Here is a 6,000-nt window from a genome sequence, read left to right as displayed (position 1 = left end):
AACAGAAAGGATCCGTTGATAGGGCGTATCCTGAGACACAGTGGAATCATCAGTTTGGTAATGGAGGGAAGTGTGAGGGTAAACGCAGCTAGCTCTTTATTCGCACGAAGTAATGGCCGCTATCAACAGGGGATCTCAGGTTCATTCCGTATTTCTAGATTTCCGGAAAGCTTTTGACACCGTTCCTCACAAGCGACTTCTAATCAAGCTGCGGGCCTATGGGGTATCGTCTCAGTTGTGCGACTGGATTCGTGATTTCCTGTCAGGAAGGTCGCAGATCGCAGTAATAGACGGCAAATCATCGAGTAAAACTGAAGTGGTATCAGGTGTTCCCCAGGGAAGCGTCCTGGGACCTCTGCTGTTCCTGATCTATATAAATGACCTGGGTGACAATCTGAGCAGTTCTCTTCGGTTGTTCGCAGATGATGCTGTAATTTATCGTATAGTAAGGTCATCCGAAGACTAGTATCAGTTACAAAGCCATTTAGAAAAGATTGCTGTATGGTGTAGCAGGTGGCAGTTGACGCTAAATAACGAAAAGTGTGAGGTGATCCACATGAGTTCCAAAAGAAATCCGTTGGAATTCGATTACTCGATAAATAGTACAATTCTCAAGACTGTCAATTTAACTAACTACCTGGGTGATAAAATTACGAACAACTTCAGTTGGAAAGACCACATAGATAATATTGTGGGGAAGGCGAGCCAAAGGTTGCGTTTCATTGGCAGGACACTTAGAAGATGCAACAAGTCCACTAAAGAGACAGCTTACACTACACTCGTTCGTCCTCTGTTAGAATATTGCTGCGCAATGTGGGATCCTTACCAGGTGGGATTGACGGAGGACATCGAAAGGGTGCAAAAAAGGGCAGCTCGTTTTGTATTATCACGTAATAGGGGAGAGAGTGTGGCAGATATGATACGCGAGTTGGGATGGAAGTCATTAAAGCAAAGTCGTTTTTCGTCGCGGCGAGATCTATTTACGAAATTTCAGTCACCAACTTTCTCTTCCGAATGCGAAAATATTTTGTTGAGCCCAACCTACATAGGTAGGAATGATCATCAAAATAAAATAAGAGAAAGGTTTAGGTGTTCGTTTTTCCCGCGCGCTGTTCGGGAGTGGAATGGGAGAGAGATAGTATGATTGTGGTTCGATGAACCCTCTGCCAAGCACTTAAATGTGAATTGCAGAGTAATCATGTAGATGTAGATGTAGATGTAAAAACTGGAGAGAGTGACCAGGGAATGAATATTGCAAACAGGTTTAAATGGATGTATGTTGCAGTAGTTTTTTGGAGTTTAAGAAGCTTGTAGAGGATAGAGCAGTATGGGGAGCTGCATCGAACAAGTCTTCGGACTGAAGACCACAGTAGGAACCTAGTATGATGTGATATTATACTCATCACCAGTGTTTAAATGATCCTCCAGATAATGTGGATTGTGTCATTTAGCCCGGCTTGTGGACAAACAGTCTTCGCTTTGTCACTGTGCTCCATTCAACAAGCCAGTGGAACATTATATTGAAGACTGCCCACATGGACTGTCGCAGGTACGCTAAAAGCTCTCGTACTAGGATTCTTGTATGAAACAAGTCTCCATGTTATCACACCCAAGGTTGCATTATTTTTTCCCTTGCTACCGATAACTTTTTTACTTCACAGGAAACTTTCTGGAAAAGAAAGACTATATTAATTTTCTAGGCACCTATTGTGTAAGACTTTTTGAATGCAGTGAAAGAAGGCAATATCTAAATCTCCCATTTCCATCACCATGTAATTTATTCATTTAGCTACAATATAGCAGGTCAGCAACTGGAAGCAGTTAATTCCATAAACTATCTGGGAGTACGCATTAGGAGTGATTTATAATGGAATGATCATGTAAAGTTGATCGTCGGTAAAGCAGATGTCAGACTGAGATTCATTGGAAGAATCCTAAGGAAATGCAATCCAAAAACAAAGGAAGTAGGTTACAGTACACTTGTTCACCCACTGCTGGAATACTGCTCAGCAGTGTGGGATCCGTACCAGGTAGGGTTGATAGAAGAGACAGAGAAGATCCAACGGAGAGCAGCGCGCTTCGTTACAGGATCATTTAGTAATCGCGAAAGCGTTACGGAGATGATAGATAAACTCCAGTGGAAAACTCTGCAGGAGAAACGCTCAGTAGCTCGGTACGGGCTTTTGTTGAAGTTTCGAGAACATACCTTCACCGAGGAGTCAAGCAGTATATTGCTCCCTCCTACGTATATCTCGCGAAGAGACCATGAGGATAAAATCAGAGTGATTAGACCCCACACAGAGGCATACCGACAATCCTTCTTTCCGCGAACAATACGAGACTGGAATAGAAGGGAGAACCGATAGAGGTACTCAAGGTACCCTCCGCCACACACCTTCAGGTGACTTGCGGAGTATGGATGTAGATGTAGATGTCTAATAAACGGCAGCAAGAGTGGGGGCCTCTTAGTTAGGTAATCCTTAGAGTACTTAATGAATAACTACTGAGGAAGTGTCTTCCCCCGTGCGGGAATCACGGTAATATAGTGCAAGCACAACGCAGGGTAGACACCAGTGCAAATGGAAGTTTGGGCCGCTCCTGGAAGCATGCTCGGATAGCTGCAGTTGTTAATGCGACCACTCTCGTAATCGCAATTTGTTAGTTCATTCTTAACTTATGCAACAAATTAGTGTGAAGTGGAGGAAGCAGCGGCTGGCGTACTACCTTACAAGAGATGAAGCAGCGGCAGCTATGACTAAGCGAAAGAAGTAACAGACGGAAAGCAAGATATATCGCTATCTCTCTCTCTCTCTCTCTCTCTCTCTCTCTTTCGCATCCCCTCCACCAGCGCCTCGCGTCTCCCTCGCAGCGCGCCTCTGTTGAAATGAGAGAAACTGTAGCGTCAGTCGGCGACCAGACTCCGAGTAGTTCTTGTGTGTCACTTCTTCTCGTTAGTTTCTGCAGGCAGTCTGTAAACATTGCTCCTCCGTCGCTCAAATGTTGGTTTCCTTGGCTTAATGAGAGGGAGAGAAGTGCTGTCAAAAATATATTTTCTGCTTCTTCTTGTTCTTCTTCCACTGTACTTGAAGTATTAGACCTATCCTTGCTGCGGTACCCACCTCTTCTGTTGCTCTCTCAGGATTCTTCGGCGTACCGGATTATAGCTTCTGGCTTTCAAAGGTAGTATGCAGCAGCTACTTCTGTCGATTTATTCGTTCAATTTGTTCTGTTCTCTACAGTTTGTTTCTCACGCTAAATATGTTTAATTCCTTCATTATGTCGCTGTTTCTTAATCTGTCTACTCTGGTATAACTATTGAACAGCCTTGAGAAGTCTCATTTCAGCTGCCTGGATGCCGCTTTCTTGTTGCTTGTAAATGACGAGTCACCTCCGCAGAGTGTTGTGAGGACGGCTGTTACTTCATAAAATTTCATTCGTGTAATTTTTTGTAACTTATTACTTAAGAACATGTTTATTTTCCCTCGCATGTTTCCAATTTTGCTACTTTCTTGTCCACAAGTTTGTCATACGTTTATGCGATATCCAGCCCCAGATAACTAAAACGACTGATCTGTTATGGTACTGTATTGCTCACTGCTATTTTGGTTCTTATGGAATCCCTTCCCATAAAAGCTATTGCTTTAGCTTTCTTTGTGGATATAGTCATATTGTAGTCTTCGGATATTTCACTTAGAAGCTAATTTCCTGTTTACAGGTCATTCTACTTCTGTCTTTAAATTGTGACATTGCCATATGTTCGGGATTAATCTGGAAAGTCCTGACTTTTTAGTGCTGTCGGTGGTTGGAACTGATTTTTCAGCCCAAGCCGTACACACACTCTATTTCTGAAGAAAGTCATGTCTAGTGAAAAATTCAGCTGAATAAAAAAAGTTTCATTTTACAGCAAACTGTTAAGACGTTTAAGTTATTTTAAACATATGCCCTGGGTGAAAATAAAAAAAATATAGTAGTATGTCGTGGATAGGATCCAAAAAGATATACCAAGCCAATACAAAACATAATTGACTGTAGTCTTTTCCTCTATTCTAATAGCTACACGAAATTTGGCTTTCCATTCACGGAGTCAATCGTCTCAAGTGTGAACGAAAAGCCGTTGCCTGACCACTCTGTTAGTGCTGCAAGATGCTGCCATCTCACCATTGATATCTAACGTGATTGTTGTGTTTTCGTGTATGCTTATTAAGAGATAGCGGAAGAGCGTCAACAGACGCAGTATTCCTGACGCAACAGACCACTAAAAATATCCGAAATTTAAGCGAGAGACCCGCATACCGACTGTTGATTTGGAAAAAGCCTTTCATAAAGATATTTTTGTGCTAATATAGTACTGCTTTATCGACTGTCTTAAAACCAGCATTTTAATTAACCACTCTTCCACATTCTGAAGCACATATTCGTCCTCAAGGTTCCAGATTTCCGCCTGAAATCCTGTTGCTATAGACACTTTTCATGCTACGTATTTATACGACACCGACAAGCGCTCGAATGTCTCATAGAACCTATAGTCATTCTTTCGTGAGCTAGAGTAGCAATATCTTTGGTTGGAAACCGCGTAGCATATTTTAAGGAAATCGCTAAGACTCTTGACATTAGCTAGACAATCGTATTGGTGGCGCAGAAAGTCAGCTAACAAGGCCCGCACGGCTTATAGACGAAGGGACACTTTTCATTACCGCTTGCTGCTGGGAACACGTTTTGCTTTCCTACTTGCTATGGCATGGGCGTGTCGAACTACTTAATATAGGTGCTTTGTCTCGTAATACTGAAATAAAGCAACTTCGGTCGGGATTGTGTTAAATCCCATCGAGCGCATGTGGGATGTTTTCGAGAGAACACCCTGCGCAGTTGCTTATTCATATTATTTGCGACTCGCCGGTCAACATTATTGTAACACAGTACTTCTTTTTCTGATTTACTTACACAAGTCACTTTCCAATTGTATTTGAAGTGAGAAAATCTAGTTCTTTGATCTAGTTCTCGAATCAGTATTCATTTTCAGTTCAGTCATCCGCCTCTGCAGATTGCTTATCTGATTGTTTTTTATTTATTAAATGGTGTTATGAGCTTTAATACGGATAGTGGATTATTTTTTAGCATTTTTAGAATATTTGATTAGTAAAGTCACGTGGTTCACTGAAGGACACTTGCATTTAGGACACGACACTTCGTGTTTACGTCCTCAGCAATACACAGTGTGTTCGGGAATTCCAGTTAGAATCGTCTAGGACTTATAAACGGGAGTGAGTACATAATATTTTGAATAGGGAACCAAGACTGGAAACGTACCGTTTCCGTGCTACAGCCATTTGAAAACGTGTCTGCTAAGTAAATATGCAACAGGTTAGTCATGGTGGGGAGGGGGGGGGGGAAGAGGGTGGGGGGTGACTTCTGATCGGTTGACGTGATTTGACGTCTGTCCTACCTCTCTGGCCTGGTTCGAGCCTCATTCATGTGTCCATGAGTGTCAGTGTAACATAGTAGAGTAAATATTTGCAGAGTACACCGACATGATCCTTCTGAATAACGAATCTCACAGTAATGGAAGATCTCCTTGCCACTTTCATCAATATCGTTCTCCACAACGTCAGACTCCACGCATACCCATTTCGCCTCAATTACGCAACGCCTTCGAGAAATGGTACCTCCAACGTCAGCAGGCGTGACTGTGATGCTCCAAGGAGACTCCACACACCTGAATGGGAAGATGCTGTACTGCATCACGTTGAAGAGAACCCGACAACGAGTACATGAGCAATTTTTTTGGCTATTAATAAGTGGAACTTTAAAACAAGTGACGTACTGAATGATGCCTTATCAGTTACTTGTAAAAAAAGTCGCGTTATCAGCATGTTTTCTAATGGTTGTAGCACGGAAACGGTAAGTTTCCGGACATGGGTTCCAATTCCAAATATTATCTACTCATTTCATTTTACAGGTCCTAGAAGATTGTAACGGAAATTCACGAACACCCTGCGTACT

Source organism: Schistocerca serialis, chromosome 5, assembly GCF_023864345.2.
Source record: "Schistocerca serialis cubense isolate TAMUIC-IGC-003099 chromosome 5, iqSchSeri2.2, whole genome shotgun sequence".
Taxonomy (NCBI): Eukaryota; Metazoa; Arthropoda; class Insecta; order Orthoptera; family Acrididae; genus Schistocerca; species Schistocerca serialis.
Note: the sequence above shows the minus strand (reverse complement) of the source record.